Source organism: Ambystoma mexicanum, chromosome 4p (genome assembly GCF_040938575.1).
Source record: "Ambystoma mexicanum isolate Mex_15411 chromosome 4p, UKY_AmexF1_1, whole genome shotgun sequence".
NCBI lineage: Eukaryota > Metazoa > Chordata > Amphibia > Caudata > Ambystomatidae > Ambystoma > Ambystoma mexicanum.
Window position 1 is genome coordinate 226,036,680 of NC_090927.1, and position 18,021 is coordinate 226,054,700.

The window sequence follows — 18,021 nt, forward strand, 5'->3', positions numbered from 1 at the left end:
TTCATTCTTGCTCTAATCAGAATGATAAACAAGTAGTATTTGAAGACCAAAATTAGCAGTCTACGAAGAGGTTACTTTTCTAGCACATACAGGATCATTTGTATCAACAGCATCCAGGAAGGTATGCAGCCAGTAGTAAATGCAGGACTGTATGTAAAAGGTACATATAACCCTAGACAGAGAACTCACATTAGCTGCCTCACACAATGCAAAGGTGCTCATGCATGGATAGAGACCAACTGGAAGGAAAAGAAAGCTACACATACCGTAGCCTGGATAGTGGATGCAGATTAGAAGCTACCAGGAAGGTGTCTTTATCCAGACAGACAGATTAGAAGTGGGATATGGTTTTCAAATAGTGTTTCCATTAGATATCAAAGGAACAAATGCCTGTGGTGTGCGATATAAATATGCTCACTATTAAAGTGGAAGCAACTCTATAGCCAGTGAAACAATGAATACGTCTTTTATGAAGATCATACCAGGAGAAGGAAATCACTCTGAAGGGCTGACAATTTTGAAAGGTTAAAGGAGTGGCAATATTGAGGTTAGGCAATACAAGATTAAATGAGATGCCCAGGATCACACATTGGTTAAGGGGTGAAGCTGGAATTTGTGCCAACTCTGCAATTTCTGCATTTGAACCCTTTCTTTTCCAGTTATTACCATGAACTTAAACAATCTAATTTTATAAAAACAGACTCGGAAAGTACACAAATCACATCACCAAACATGACCATTTTAAAAATATTATAGAAAGGTGTTATGTAAAATGGGAATGGCTATACTTCATTCTCTCCATCATCAAGGGAAGTATTTAAGTATCAGCATACCAATCAATGTGATTTAACACATTTAATGTGGGTTTGTTTTTTGTATTTTAAAGCTTTAAAAATTTCCAAAATAATGGCTTGTGACATTTCCATTTGTAAACGTGCATAAAACCTTCGACATTTACCAAAAAGCAAACCGTTTTTGTGTGTCAAACAAGCAGACCTTAAAATATGCTTGCCTGAGGCCTGCAATATCTGGTCCGCTCTCTTCGGTCTACCAACCCTCCCACCCAAATGGCCTACATAAGAAGAAAGTTCAAGTAATAGAAGAAAGTCTCCAGGAAGGCAAGATTTAAGCAAATGCAGCTCTACCTCATACACAGACCATACCTCACACCCAAGAGAATGGGCCTCATTACGTGTTTGGGGGTAGCCATGCCCTTAGTAAGGGCATGGCTACCCCCAAACTCGGGTCCGGGTCCAGCAAAAGAGGATTTACCGGGCCATTCCGACCTTGGAGGGACCCGGACCCAGTACGTCCCCATTTCCACTTGAGCCCCCATAGGGCATGCTAAGATGTTCATAACGGTACCATTGCTACCATCCTGGTCTGCTCGTGGGTGACGCTCTGCACGCCTGGTCTGACCAGGCGTGCAGAGCGCCCCCCGCATGTAAACTCGTAATGTTGCGGCATGGCAACAACAGCGCCGGTAGCACTACCGGCGCCATTGTTGCCTTACCGCAACATTCGTAATGAGGCCCAATGTCTCTCATGGGAACCAAGCAAACCCGTAGCTGCCCATGCTGTGCGGCAGTGAAGGCGGTTATGCTACACATGTTCTGGTCTTGCTCGATGATAACTAACTTCGGGGACACTGTTAAGAGACAAGGCGGTGGCAGGAGGGATCCAAATGCAGGCGTGGTCGCCGGAGTCGTATCTGTTGGGGCTGTTCCTGAGGGGCGGCAAACAGGACTGAAACTGCAAAAATGAAACACTTAATGTGTATACTGGCGAAACGCTGCATCGCAATGCAATGAAATGGAACACAAGCACGGGCCGTCAATAGAACTGTGGTGGGCTGATTTGAAGAAATGGACGATAGCTGAAACGTCAGTGTGGACCAGAACGATGCAGAGGGTGGAAAGAGAAAGTGGGGCCAAGATACTTTCATGGAACTCCCTCATACAATCTGTTCAGAAGCACTGAAGGGCACGGTACAGCAGACCCTGAGGGGCCGGTGGAAGACTGAACAGCCGGCGGCAAAGTGGGAGAGGGACTATCAGCGGGGAGGGAAGCCAGAGGCAATGGGCAAGCCGGATGAGTCCTGATCCAGGGGATATGGACAATAAGGGATAGAACATTGAGGACAGACATCTAGGAAGCCAAGCCAGTGCGCCAAGAAGATGGATGACAATTGTAGTGTGATGTTTGTTGGTGTTGTTGGTTGTTATGTGTTGTAAAAAACAATAAAGAGTTTAACAACAAAAAAAGATCAAGTAATGAGCTAAACGATACCAGGAGCATGCAAGAAGCAAACCTCACAGAAGACAGCACAGTAATGTAAGATATATTAGATGATTTGATCAGGATCACTGTATCAACTGCTGGCAAATCCAAGATACAAGCATGAACGCTTTCGCCTCTTGGACTAACAGTTTATGCCATTGTTGGAGGCGATTGCCTAGGTTTTACAACACCCCATCTGACAAACCAATTTCTAGACCTTCACCATTCGGATGATATGTTAGTTTTTATAGCAACCCCTATCTGGTACAGTTAAATTGCTGATAATAGCAGATGTTCTGCAAAACCAAGTACATATGCAGGCAGGTTTATAAACTTCAGACATAGAAAATGCTCAGCCATCTTTGCTGGAATGTGATATTTAAATGTTGCGTATGAACACATATCTCTGCAATGGGTGCTTCACACACTGAGCTAACTTCTGAACCATTATGGCACTCATTGTATCAATATGCATTTCACTGTTGCCTATTGCACATGATCAACATGATTCCCACAGGAAGGAGTTGTGCCGTAAGGAATACACAAACTATGTATATCTCAGTGAACACAGAAAGCAATACATGATGAATTGATCAAGGCAGAATGTACGTGTCAAAACAGAAAGGAAATGGGTTTAGGCCCTCAGCAGCACCCCATAAAACATCCTGACGTGTTATTTAGGACTGGTGAACAATGGAATCTTACTTCCACAGATAAGGCAGCTTTGTGGGCCCCCCCTCCAAGGTGGGGGCCCTGGGCAAGTGCCCCCTTTGCCCTCCCATAAGAAAACGTCTCTGCTTGCATTCTGTTTTGCTTCTTTAGCGCAGCACCAAACTTACCCGCGCTATCGCTCCTCATTCAGAAGGTGCCCCACAGACTCTGCCTTCCTCCCCCCATCAGCAGGCACGATGGCCGGTGAGTGTTACACAGTGCAGCAAGCTTGGCAACCAGGGCTGAGCTAACTTCTTAAACACACACAGCACGGGACCCTCCCTTCTCACGTCAAGCTACTCTTACAGCTGAAAGTTGCGTGGGTGACAGACAATAGGTAACTATGGAGGTATATATCGCGTGCACAGTGCACACACACACTGTGGAGGAACTTCACCCTAGATCTCCAGGGCGTGGCGTTGGGAGAGGCTGCCTCCTTCACCCCGAGCGGAAACTCCTGCGACAGGCCAGCAGCATAAGTACGGAAACAGCTTCTTTACAGAATACGGTCATCTTGCGGCCAGTTTACCTTCTGAAAGTCACCCATGGCAACAGGAAGGGCTATGAAAAACATTAGGGTAGGCATACAAAATGGGGCTAGAGGTTATGTTTGCAGGGGAATGGAAAGCAATGCCAATAAAAAGGGGGCAAAGGACGACAAGCAGGAACTGATAAGTAAAGGTTTCGGGGTGGGATAAGGGACGCCACAGATCGTTGGGGACGGTGAAGTGAAATATAACAACTTTCGGGGGGAAATTTAAAAAAGACATTTCGGCACGGAGACATGCAATCTTATTTTCCATTGATCAAGCTAATAACATAATGAGTGTCTGTAAACCCCAGCCATTAGCCAGACCCTCCAGGATATTCTGATAGGAAATGGTACATTTTGCGGCATTAAAAAGAACATTTTGCGGCACAAACATTTATTTATTGCCGCACTTTTACAGCACATTTCTTTATTGATTGGAAGGTCCAAGATTGGCACATTGCAGGAAAGAGGCAGTGTGCAGCACTACAAGAGAACCAGGTTGTCATTATTTGTACATTTTGTATCAATTTAATAGGAAGAGCCCCAGATGTCCCTGGCTTGACAGAAGTGTTTGTTTTGCGAACATCTTTAGTGTAATGAGCATGCCTATTTAACATTAACTGTACTGATCATTATCAGTTGTAATGGTGGAACTATACCCCTTATATGTTCCAGAATCCCTCAAACACCCATATACCTCTCACCAACACCCCTCACACTCAGCAATTTCCCATCAAAACGTACACTCCCGAACCTCTGACTCAGTCATGCACATACCCATGTGCTGTCACTCTGCCTTTTCAGAATGTACACTCCCCAGTCCCTGCCACACTCCAAATCATACTCGCACCTTATGCTCCCCAATTACTCCAGCATTCTACAGTCCTTCATTCTTTCTTGCTACTTCTGCACCTTGCATGCTTTCTCCCATTCTATTGCACTCTTCAGCACAATGAGTTCAATACAAACAATATTCTGTTAAAAAGTAAAATGTACATTCTTTTTCTAAATGGTAGTTTGGAAAGTCCCTCCTATTCCTGTTCTTCACTGTTCTTCACTGTTCTTCACTGTTCAGGGTCAAATCACATATTGATTGCAGACAAACAGCCTCCCATTCTCTGCCTCAACTCTATCGTACAGCGAATGGGAGGCTGTTGGTCTTCAATCGATAGAGAGGGGATTTGGAAGTACATTTGAATATTATGGAATTTCGACTTCTTGGACCCTGAACAGAAGTTGTTGGTGAAGCACAATGGTTACGTGGATAATCATTGACTATGGACCCATTAGGACTTTGTGAAACACACAGGACGTTGGATATCTTCCCTCCTGATGACGGACTATGCATTGTCCGAAACGCATAGAGGGATAACATGGACTTTCCTCACTATCAGTTAAGAATAAATTATATTGTTTTTCTACAGATAATTATTAATTATTAAAAGACACTCACAGTTTTAACTATTGAGACATCTATGTGCTGACGTAGAAGCACCGTACCGGTTTATATTGAACACACTGTAATGAATTGTCCAAAATAGTTCCCCATACATTGCATGTTTGATCATTGTATGCTTTAATGTAATTACATTGCTTGCATTTGAGTTTGGGAGGTTTTTCCTTTGAGGGCTCTATACTGTTTCTACAGAGGTCTGTAAAACTTGTGACAGGGTCAGGTACATGACCTTATTAAGGGGCTGATAGGGACCCCTCTCAACCTGGGGCAGTAGAGGGCCTACCAGGGTATTTACCAAAAGACAGGCCTGCTCCAGAGGGATTTGGGAGGGCCCAGTCTCCCCTCCCCCCATTAATGTGCCTGGTTACAAGGGCTGCCAATCACCCAATGCCTACCTTACACCCTGCTGGCTGGCCAGTGTTCTCTTTTCCTTTTCAGAACTCCAATTACCAGAAACCTCTCCGCAAGAATATGGACACAACTGCTTACCTTATACCAGCAATACAGAGGCTTCATAGCAGCAGACCAACAACTCTTAAATCACTGATTTCGGTGTCAAGCATCCGTCACGGAACACCAGCGGAGTCGTGTTTGGGAAAAAGTCGGGGCTTAACAAGCATTTTGTAACCTTGCACCTATGTGGCCGACCCCTGTGGAAAAGCCAGGTAGAGATTAGCCCATGGGCCCACGGAGCATTTGAGCGCTCCAACCAATGGGGAGGGAAGCCTAAACCACAGGGGAAATCTTATAAAAAAAGAGAGTACGGAAGGCCTGAGTTTGGGCTGTTCAGGTGAGGACAATTGGAGAGGCGGAAGACCAAGAGACTAGGTGAAGGAACGACGGCAGAGCGGAGTGTGGAGGCGACTAAGAGTTTTCAAAAGCTGAAGTATTGTTTGTGAGAGAAAGTGGTACTTGTGTGTGATAGTTTTTGTATGGTCATAGTTATAAGTGAGGGGTAGTGACAGAGTTGGAGGATAGGTGAGTGAAGCATGGAGAGGTTGAAAGTGGGTGAATGAATAGTGAGGAGTAGAGGGGAGAGGAGTGGAAAAGGGAATGGAGAGTAGAGGATAATATAGAGTAGATAGGAAAGGGAAGTAGAAGTGAGAGACGATTGGAAGGAGACAGAGAGTGAGAGCAAAGGAGTAGAAGGTGGGGGGGCAGGAAAAAAGGGCGTGAAAGGGGGCTAGCATTTGAAACTGTGCAGTTTTGAATGCCCAACATTCCATTGTGAGAACCAGACATATGGCGATATGAGGATAGGTTCAACCTAGAAGAATGCAACAGGGAGTGAGAGAAGGCTGTGATCTTTAGACACTCACTCGAGTCAGTAGTTCAGACAGCAGGGTACACAATCTCCATTTGCCAGACAAGCGGGCAGGGGAGCCTGGGCTAGGGTGTAGGGAAGCTAGTGGAGAGGATAGAGGGACAGCCTTTAGTGTGCCCTACTACCATCACATAACATCATGTTTCAACCTTATTCGAATTCTTAAAAATAAAAACCTTTAAACCATCTTTTGGAGTTTTGGTAGTATAAAGCTCATCTGTGACAAACTATATATTTAATGTATTGCTTTTGTTACTTTGCATTGATACTTCTGTGCAACCCCCAATCTTGTTTTGAATTAGCAGAATTCCCCATCTTTTCATGTAACAGTCAAAAGGACTGGGTTGGCCCAACCACTACCTGACAGGGCTCACAAAGGGTAGATGTAGCCGGACCCCGTAGACTTGGCTTCCCCTTCTAAAGAGTGATATTTTACCCATTGGGACATCCAAGGGGTCAAACCCAAACTGGGGGCATGGCTGTGACATCCCTTCAAGTCTGTCAAAACTAAGTTGTGAAACTAAACAGTCGATTGTAGTAAACTATTTCTCAATGCTTGAGAACCCACCAAGTTTGCGGATTGTCCGGGGAAGGTGTCTCAAACCTACCAGCAGAGGCTTCTGAGAGGAAGTGGAACACCAATGAACAAGGACAGGCTACAAGTCTGAACCCAAGCTGGTGATAATGGCATGCTGCAGCTGCATGTGCCCCCCTCAAGGCAGCCTACCATGCCGCAGCTCACCTTACTACAGGTGCACAGCTTCACTGGCACCCCTTCCCAGCTAGGATTATATTCAAAACTGCCTGTAGCACCCACAAAACAATCCTGAATGGAACACCAGCACGGTTGGCGGCTAAACCCCACACGGCTGGAGGCACTCAAACCTCACATAGTAAAGCTATCAAAAGGTTGGAGTCTAAGCTAGCCAATAAATAGAAGACTTGCAAGCAGTGCCTCATGTTATTCCATGACCATCTATAACTAAATCCCGGCAGAAGCTCAAAATGCACCCACCATCCTCCAATTCTGTAAAACGCTGTCTCCTTCCACAATATCAATTACAATTCCTCTCTTCCTCCATCAACAATACTGTGCTTCTTAAAAAATGCCAACCCCCAATGCTTGCACCCTTGTGTTGTAAAGCACTCAACTGCTTTTGAGGTAGGTTTGCACTATAGACAAAAAATGTATAAATACAATTAAGCTTTAGATCCATCAGGAGAAATGGGTTCTGTAATTAACCAATGAGGAAAAGGTATTGGATACAACTTTCAAAGGCAATTAGGGGAAGCAAGGAAAAAGCCCAATCCAAATACATGACACAAACACCTTGTGACCCTAGCCATTTATAAAGCACTATACACATACACAGACTTGTAAGTCAATATAAAAAGGGTATGTGGCACTGCCTGCAGAGACAAGTAGGTTGCCACTTTGCTGGAGAAGCTCCTTTCTACCTGGATCCTCATACAAGGGTGTATCACCTGCCTTAAACCTAGGAAGAGACCTAAATGCTGAGAAATCATAGGTCTGGGAAAATGCCTGAAAACTGATTAAATTAGAGGTCTATGAGAGACCTAAAGAAACAAACGCTGGTTGAGACAAGGGTCTATGAGAGACCTGCACAGTGAATGACTGAGAACCCACGAAACCAGATGCCCCCCGGGGGTTGCTGAACAGTGAAAAGCTAAGAGACCCGAGGTCTGGGAGAGGCCTGCATAGTGAGTCTGGGAGAGAACTCTCTCAAGTGTTAGGAAACCAAGTGTGTGAAAAAGTTTACCAGAAGTGATGAGGAAACCAAACGTGCATTGAGAGTTTCTGGAGGAATGACCAGTACAAGCTGGAAGACAGAGGCTGAGGAGGAGACACAATGGGATGCCGGAGAATACAGAGGCCTGGCAGATTTCCAAAGTGCATCATGAATGCAGCAAGATTAGAAGAGGGCCTGGACTGTGAGTAACACTGGGACAAATTCCCACAAGAACCTTCTTTATGTTGTGAATAGAACAGGGCTGGACTTCAAGTTTAGGGTTTGTCATGCTCTTTGGTTGGGAAAACTTTGGGATATTTTTAACTTAGGGTAGCCAGGACGCGAAGCACGAATTAAGTAGGTTTTGGAAGTTCACGTTGGCCACTCCTTTGGAAGTTAAGTTGTAGATTAGGGTGTCCCTGGAGGGGACAAGCACTCTGAGCTTTAAGGCAGAACACCACTAAAGGTGTTGGAAACACCAGGAGATATCTCACTTTGTCTTATCCCATCACTGCCGCTGTTTTCACTACGAACTTCATTATTACCTGTAGATCTGTTCCTAATTCAAATAAGCGTTTGGCCCATCCCCTTCTCTGACATTACTCAGAATAAAAACATCATTGAACCACATTTGTATAATTTATGTGACATTTACACAAAAATTTGTGCCAGCTGTTTTGTACTGTTTTGTATTGTTTTGTATTGTGATCAGATGGTGCTCTTCATCCCAAGGACGGGGAGTTATTCTGAGCAAACCAGTTCGTCACAGGCACGTAGGCGACCAAATAATGAGAGCCGATGCCTTGTATTTGGTAGGCTACGGCCGCCCATGTGCACCCAGCTATATGGTGAAGGTATACGGCACTGGTGTGGGGAGCAGATCAAGGACCAGCCCTTGTGGCTTTTAGCACTACACAGATGCTCTACTATTTCTCTCACTGGATACAGGAGGGGATCGAGATCGGTTATGATGACGAACCAACACCAGAGATAAAACTGCCATGTGCAACAAAATAGAAAATACCGAGGGAAAACATTGCATATGAAAGAAATCGATACACTGAGATAAGGCATGCTCATAATGTGCTTGTATCTATGCTGAGTGTGCTGACAGAGAATAGAATCGGTTAAATGTGATGCAAATATGTAAACAAACTTCAGTCCTAGAAAATTTGGGGAAAGTGTTGGATAGTGGCTTAAAGAAAATATCGTTTCACCCTCAATGTTTCTTTCCAGCGATGTAATCATGGTGTACCATAGATGCACAAGTTACTTTCTTACCTGGTAACGTTCTTTCGATGGGATGGTCCGACGACGTATTCCATATCTATGACAGGTAATGTCCACAGCTGTGCTGCTTCGGAAAATCTTTGGCGTCTGCGTCCTTCGTCGATGACGTCGATGCGCCGTCCCCGAGGACCTCCTCCGACGGCCGACGTCACCCGATGTGATAAGTAGGACGCACGACGCCCATAGCCTCAGTCATAGCTTTTTCCCAGAACGTGTGCCACCAGTTTTCTGCCAGTCAGACACACAAGGCCTTGCGGAACGCAAGCTGCAATCGCAAAATAAATTCTGCAGCGGGGAAGGCAGGGAGGGAGCGATATGGAATACGTCATCGGACCATCCCATTGAAAAAACGTTACCAGGTAAGAAAGTAACTTCTTCTTCGAGGGGATTGGGTCCTCCGACGTATTCCATATCTATGACAGACTACTAAAGCAGTACCAAGCAAGGAGGTGGGAAAGAATTTAGAATACAAATTTAGCATGCCCAATCAAATTGCGGAATAGAGAACTGCCTTGCCAAAGGCCAGATCTTGCCCTCTGATGGAGTCGAGGGAATAGTGACGTACAAAAGTATGTACTGAAGTCCAGATGGCTGCATCACAGATGTAACGAATAGGAACTCCCCTCTGCAGGGCAGTAGACGCAGCCACTCCTCTGGTAGAATGGGCCCGCAAACCAGTAGGAGGGTCCTTACCCGCCAAGCGGTAACACTCGGAGATAGCTAAAATAATCCAACGAGACAAAGTCTGTTTCGTCACAGCTTGTCCCAAACGCTTTCCAGCATAACCAATGAAAAGTTGATCGTCCACTCTGACCCGGGACATGCGCAAGATATAAAAGCTCAACGCTCTCCTAGGATCAAGCCTATGGAGCCTCTCCTCTTCCTTACCAGGATGTGGAGGAGGATAGAACGCCGGAAGAACAACCTTCTGGCTCAAATGAAATTCCGAAACCACCTTCGGAAGAAAAGAAGGACGAACTCTAAGGACAACCCTGTCCTTGTAAAACACAGTGAAGGGTGGCTTAACTGAAAGTCCCTGTAACTCACTCACTCTGCGAGCGGAAGTAACCGCAACCAAAAACACAGTTTTCAGAGTTAACAGCCTCAAAGGGCAAGAATGTAAAGGCTCAAACGGAGCACCCATAAGAAACTTAAGAACAAGGTTCAAATCCCAACCTGGCACCAGAAAAGGTGACGGAGGGAACACATTAGGGAGCCCTTTCAAAAACTGCTAAATTAAAGGAATTTTAAAATAAGAACACTCTTCAGAAGAGCGCTTAAATATGGACAGCGCCGCCAGGTAACCTTTAATGGTCCCCACTTGCAAGCTCCTGTGGGCCAAAGAAAGCAAAAAAGACAAAACCATGGGAATGTCGCATTCAAAAGGATCCACATTCTGAACTCTGCACCAGTCGCAGAACTTTCTCCAACGGCAACGGTACAGAGACTTGGTTGCCGGCCGCCTGGCCGAGAGCAACACCTCCATCACGTCTTCAGGAAGGTCCCAATCCTTATACCTCAACCTTTCAGAAGCCAAGCGTGAAGATTGAGGGATCGGACCTCTGGATGGAGAACCTGACCCCCCTCCCGTGAGAGCAGATCGTCTCGGTAGGGAAGACGACGTGGAGGGCAGATGGACAAGTCTAGAAGGTCTGGGTACCACGTCCTCGGGCCCACGCCGGAGCAATGAGGATCATCCGGGAACCGAACCTCCGTAACCTCCGCAGCACTTGCAGGATGACGGGGACTGGAGGAAACGCGTACAGCAGTGGGAATGACCACTCCACCACAAACGCGTCTCCTAAGGCTCCTTTTGGAGGGAATTCCCGCAAGCAAAACCTTTCGCACTTCCGGTTGACACTGGAGGCGAAGAGATCCACTTGAGGGGTCCCCCAAAGGGCGAAGATCTCCAGGAGAATCTTCTGAGCCAGCTCCCACTCGTGAGAGATTGTGCTCTGCCTGCTCAGAGCATCCGCCGTCTCGTTGTCGTCGCCGGCCAGATGAACCGCTGAGATCGAAACTTCCTGCTGGATGGCCCAGAACTCGAGCTACATCGCCTACCTGCACAGCCGAAGTGACCCTGCCCCCCCCTTTTTGGTGAGGTAGTGCATGGCCACTGTGTTGTCCGTTAGAATCAGGACACTCTTTCCGCGCACAGTCGGCAGAAAAACCTTCAGGGCTAGCCTGACGGCCCTCAGCTCCAACAGATTGATATGGAGTCTGGACTCCGACGGAGACCAACGACCGCTGACTGTCAACTCGTTGGCATGAGCTCCCCATCCCGTGAGGGATGCGTCCGTCACGATCGTCACCTCTGGCCAGGGCAGCCAAAATGGGGCCCTCTTGATCAGATTGCCCTCGACGGCCCACCGCAGAAGGTCCCGGGCTACCGAGGGCGGCACCTGAACAGGGTCCGACAGCCTGCCAGAGGACTGAGACCACTGGAGCTTGAGTGCCCACTGCAAAGATCTCATCCGCAGACGAGCCTCTGGCACCAGAAGAATGCAGGATGCCATGAGGCCGAGCAGTCTCAAGAACTTGGACGCTGGGAGATTCTGGGCAAACTGGAACTTGTGCACCATCTGCTGAATGTGAAGAGCCCTCACCTGAGGAGGTTAACACTGCCCCAGGGACGTGTCGAGCACTGCTCCGATGTACTGGAGCCGCTGCGTTGGTGTCAAATGGGACTTCTTTAAATTGAGAGAGAAGCCCAGCCTGTGAAGTGAGTGGCAGGTGACGGACAGATCATCTAGGACTTGCTCGGGAGAGCTCCCCCTGATCAACCAATCGTCCAGGTAGGGGTAGACGTGAATCCCCCCTTTCCTGAGATACGCTGCCACCACCACCATGAGCTTGGTGAAAACCCTCGGGGCGGAGGTCAATCCGAACGACAGGACCCGAAACTGAAAGTGCGAGTCGCCAACCGCAAACCTCAGGTACTTCTTGTGCTTGGGATGGATCGGCACATGGAAGTAAGCATCCTTGAGGTCGAGAGACACCAACCAGTCCTGAAGTTGAAGGGCCTGGAGGACTTGAGAAAGAGTCCCCATCTTGAACTTGTCCTTCCTGAGGAGTTTGTTCAAACCTCGCAAGTCCATGATGGGTCTCAATCCCCCGTCTTTCTTTGAAATCAAAAAATATGGGGAATACCATCCCTTGTTCCTCTCCGCTACAGGCACCAGTTCTATGGCTCCTTTCTCCAGCAGGGCTTGAATTTCCTGCACAAGGAGCAGATCCGGACTCTTCAAAGAGAGGTTCCCTGGTGGATTGTCGTGAGGCCTCTGCCGAAAAGGAAGACAGTAGCCGTGGGTTATGATCTCCAGAACCCACACATCCGAAGTAATGGTTTGCCACTCTACAAGATGCTGCGCCAGCCTTCCCCCAACCGGCGAACCATGGGACCTGGCCTCATGACTGAGTGGTAGCGGCTGTGGCGTTGCCTGAGGGCAAAGAGGCAACTGCCCGAGCGGCCTTGGCACCTCGAGTACCTTTGTTTCCACCTCTCTGGCACTCTTACGATGGGCTCTTTGACTGCTAGCTCCTCTCGCTTTACTGAAGGACGAGTAATAGCGAAAGGAACCTCCCCTCCATTGCTGTCTCCTAGGACGAAAAGGCGGAGGTTGGCGAACTGCAGCGCCCAACGATTTCGCTGCAGCTTTGGACGTCTGCAACCTTTCAAGGCTCTCGTCAGCCTTGCTGCCAAAAAGGTGTTCACCATCAAAAGGCATGTTGAGGAGCCGGGACTGCACATCAGGAGCGAACCCAGACTTCCGCAACCACGCAAACCTGCGCATTACGGTGCTCGCCGCCATGGACCGGCTGACACAATCCGCCAAGTCCAAACCCGACTGAACGGCCTCACACATAGCATCCTTGCCAACCTGAACCATAGCAAGGAAACCATCCCGTTCGTCCCCTTCGGGAATATGATCAGCCGCTAATGCAACACAGTTCCACAGAGTGTGTGTGAAACTAGACAAGGCACATATGGAGTTGGCCGCCTGAAGCGCCATACCCCACGAAGAAAACACTTTCTTCGCCCAGCCGTCAAAACGTTTGTCGTCCCTATCCGGAGGGATGGTAGGATACGACGCCTGCTTTGCCGGGGCCGTAGCCGCCTGCACCACCAAACTCTCCGGGGTGGGGTGCCTAGACAAGTAGCAGGGGTCGCTACTGGCTGGACGGTATTTTCGCGACAAAGACTTGCCCACTGCCGGGAGACTCTCCGGAGCAGTCCAAGCCGCCGCCACCCTTCTCTGCAGAGCCATATGAAAAGGCAAAACGGAGTCAGTGGGTGGACCGAGATCAAGGATGTCCGTGAGATCATCCTGAACGAACTCCCCTGGGGGAGCTGACCAAGCGAAGTACTCGGTAACCCGAGATATAAGGCGCCGATATGAAGAATCGGCATGAGAGCCAGGCTCCGGCCGACAAAACTCCACCTCCGGAGAGGTGTCCAGTCCACTTGCATCATGCAGCGACTGCCTCAAATCATCAAACTGGCTATGACCCGAGATAAGGTCAACTGGAACCGTAACCGGAACCAGACCACCATCAGAGCCTTCATCACCCTCTGAAATGTACTCCAGGCGGGGAGAGGAAGACCTCTGTGGACCAAAGCAGTGCCGGACCTTGGCCATAGCCTTTCTAGGGGAAAACCCCGTGCCACAGGGCCCCTCCGACACCACCGCCTCGAAAGGTGTCGAGGGCGAGGAACGAGTCGGCGCCGGAGTCGACAGAAAAAGGCGTTGACGTCAGCTGCAGTGCCGCCAGCATCGGCGGCGTCGACACAGTCCTCGAAGCCGGAGCTCCGAGCGCGTCTCTCGACAACCTAGGCGTCGACGACCGCCTCGGAGGCGGAGCCTCGAGAGAAATCGTTGACGACCTCGGCACCACAGACGTCGACGTCTTCTTCGAAGACAGCACAGGATCACACGGTCTCGAGCGCGTCGAGGACCGGGACCTGGCACGAGCATGGCGAGAACGGCTACCCTTGTCCGAGCGGGACCTCTCCTGCGAGCCGTGCCGACCACTCGAGCCCGAAGGCATACGAGCGGTGTCTCTCGACTGGTGCCGACCGACCCCACTCGGAGGCGCGGACGGACCGGTGCCCTGCGATTCCAGAATCGCTAGCATCTGCTTCCCGAAGGAAGCCCATTCCTCCGGTGTCGCTTGCATGGAGGGATAAGTGACCCGCCGACGGGCGGAGTCCTCGGAAGAGGACAGGGAAGGCGACCTATGCCGGCGCTTCCTGGAAAGCCTCGAAGAGGCAGAGGAGTGGCGAGACCGACTCCTGGAAGGAGACCCACCGGACTTCCTACGATGACGCGGAGAGTTGCCCCTCAAGTCATCCGTCGAGATCCCCGCAGACCTCGACTTCCGGGGCTTAGACACCCAGCCTACCGACAGCTTCTTCTTGCGTTCCCGCAAGGCCTTTGCAGTGAGCGACTGGCAGTCGACACAGTCGTCCGTATCGTAGGCCTCCCAGAGGCACCAGAGGCAGGTGTCGTGCAAGTCCGTGACCGATATCTTGGACCCACAGTCCCCGCAGTTCTTGAAGCCCGGACGCAGGGTTGAAGACGAGAAAGACATCGCCACGAACAGGTCTTCACAACAAACCGAACACGTTCAACGAACCGAGAATAGAAAACAGCAAACTCCAACGAGTCGAGGCGTACAGAGATTCACGAAGCGAACACGTTTGCGGAAAAAACGGAACTGAGGCTATGGGCGTCATGCGTCCTACTTATCACATCGGGTGACGTCGGCCGTCGGAGGAGGTCCTCGGGGACAGCGCATCGACGTCATCGACGCAGGACGCAGACGCCAAAGATTTTCCGAAGCAGCACAGCTGTGGACATTACCTGTCATAGATATGGAATACGTCGGAGGACCCAATCCCCTCGAATCCTTTCATTCCAATATGAGCGTTACGGATTACAGGACTACAACGTTTTGTTAATAGAAAGTGGCTGTTTCTGTGACACAGCAAGGTATCCAGGTAACAACAGTGCATTTAAACAGAACTTTGCAGCATTTATTTCCCTCCCCTGCAGCTCCATGGTGCCACATTTCTTGTGTTTTTTAATCTTATTTTTATTAACATTTTCGTCAACATAACATACAAAAAACCTACCCCATCCCAACACACCTGTTCCCTTCCCTCCCTACCCCCCTCCCCGAGCAGCTACTAGATTAATAATAACATTCATTTACAATCCAGAGAATTATATAACTGGATAGATCCAAGATCCGTTGTCTTTGTGGGCACCAGTTGTCACGAAAGTCCTTGTGCAGAAAGTCCAGCACACACTCCCAATCCTTCCTAAATTGCCTTTGCTCGCTTTGTATTACATATGTAACCCATTCCAGAGAAACAAAATGCCAAATTTTCGTTAGCCACTCTTGTTCTGTTGGGGGCAGAGGCAGTTTCCATTTTTGATCAATGAGAGAGACAGCAGCAACCGTCAACATCATATATGCTTTCCTCTGTTTTTTCCCAGTTAAAACCTCCAAAATGTCTCCCAGACCCAACATTGCGTCACCGAAGTTTCTTCATATCTGGGGGCCAAATATCTCATACAATGCTTTAATGATACCTTCCCAATGTTTTATTAATTGAACACTCCCACCATATGTGACCCCATGTTCCGTTTTCTTTGCAACCCTGCCAACATTCCACCTGAAACATTCTTATAAAAAGTGTGCAATTTTTTTGGTGTAAGGTGCCATTGTACCATTACCTTAACCCACATTTCTCGGATTTGAATTGCCTGCATTAAGTTAGGAGTTCCCTTCCATAGTGCCTACCATTGTGTCTCTGTAATGGCATTACCTGTATCTTTCTCCCATAGTTTCATGTACCCCCATTCCACTTGACTTGTGATCTCACCAAATATGTTGTACAATGCCCCAACCACATGATTATCCCCCGAATTTGTAATGATATATTCTTCAAATGGTGATAATTCCCTTGTTATAAAGCTTCTATTAACCATCAAACAATGTCAGAGTTGGACATACATCAATCTTTCATTTTCGTTCAACGAAAATGCCAACTTACTTACTTACTTTGTGAAATGTTCTCATCTCTTGACCCTCTACCATTTCGCCCGTCTTCAAACATCCCGCTTCGTACCATACCTTAAATGCATTCCGTTCTAATCCCAGAATAAACTGGGGATTCCAAAAAAGAGGTGTGAAAGGGGAGGGAAATGTAGTGATAGCTGATCCTTTCACTGCTGCAATCCATGCCTGTGAAACCAACACTGTGATTTTACTTTTAAACATATTGATAGGACGATCTCGCTTATGACACTAGAATACTTCCTGAAGGGGTTTGCCGACCACTGCTCTATCCATTTGCGCCCAAATTTTCTACAAGTCACCTTTGAACCATTCTCTAATAATCCTCAATTGGGCCGCTTGATAATATAATTTGAAGTCCGGGGCCCCACCATCACTCCCTTAAGTACTGGCACCGTACTGTCTTCCATGCTACCCTAGATTTCTTTCCTTGCCAGGTGTAATTTCTCATTATCTTATTGAGTGTTATAAAAAATGTCATGGGTACCTTTATCGGCAATTCCTGGAAGAAGTACACCACCTTCGGGAGGACCATCATTTTGATTACATTGATTGTTTCGGTCCATGATATTGCCAAGAAATTGCGTGTCTCAAGCCACTGTTTGACACCAAGAGAGGGAGATAATTTGCTTGGTACTTTGACTCCTAGGAATCAGTTAACTGTATACCCAAGTATCTCAACCCCTGTTCCGTCAATAAGAATTGGTCTTCATAACCTTGCGTATTTCCTGTTATTTTCCCTTCTTGAAATTTCATCATTACAGATTTCTGTATGTTAATTTTTAAACCTACCCCCTCCTCGAATTGCGATAATGCTGTTGCTGAAGCTGGTAAAGAAGTGGGCATAACCGTTACCGTTAACAATAAAACATCTGCAAATGCCATTACTTTATGATCTTCTCCCCCAAATTGAATACCTTTAATATTCTCCTCATCCCTGATTCTGGACAGCAGTGAGTTAAGATGTATTGCGTATAGTATCAGCGATAACGGGCACACTTGTTTAGTCCCACAGAAAACCCTGACCTCTTGGGAAAGATCCCCATTAATAGCTAATCTTAGAATTGAAGAATTGTAGTTTGGTCTTACTATTTGTAAAAATTTAGGACCAAACCCTATTGTCTTCAATGTCGAGAATAAAAAGGACCATTTGACCCGATCAAACGTCTTTTCGGCATCAAGTGTTATAACCCCTGTTAATAGTCTTGCTCTGTTTATTTTTTCCAATAAATGGCTTCCCCGTCTAGTATTGTCAACTGATTGCCTACCCGAAACAAACCCGGATTGATCAGGGTATATTAATTGCAGTACTAACCTTCCCAATCTGGTAGCTAATATTTTAGAAAACAGCTTTGCGTCTATATTGTTAACAGCTATGGGCCTGTAGAACCCACGTTGAGTCTTGTCCTTCCCTGGCTTTGGAAAAAGCACCACCTTCGCCTCTTCCATTGAGGGCGTAATACAACCCTCCCTCCTGAAAGACTCGAACAGAGAGATCAATACCGGGGTCAGGTCTTCCATGTAAATCTTATAAAAATTGCTGGGAAACCATCTGGTACCGGTGCTTTATTGAGAGGTAAAGATTTGATCG

At 47.6% G+C, this 18,021-nt stretch overlaps 1 protein-coding gene across 2 annotated transcripts in view; it reads right to left on the reverse strand.

Moving 5' to 3' along the window:
- PAQR8 (progestin and adipoQ receptor family member 8) overlaps window positions 1–18,021 on the reverse strand; it is a 524,720-nt gene that overhangs the window by 327,969 nt on the left and 178,730 nt on the right. Inside the window, exon 1 of one of the 2 annotated variants that reach the window (XM_069605747.1) lies at window positions 3,120–3,281. The exons of the other annotated variant lie outside the window; for it this stretch is intronic. The gene's annotated coding sequence lies outside the window, so the exon portion shown is untranslated. Of the gene's footprint in view, window positions 1–3,119; window positions 3,282–18,021 lie in introns of those variants that run through there. 2 annotated transcript variants of the gene reach the window in all.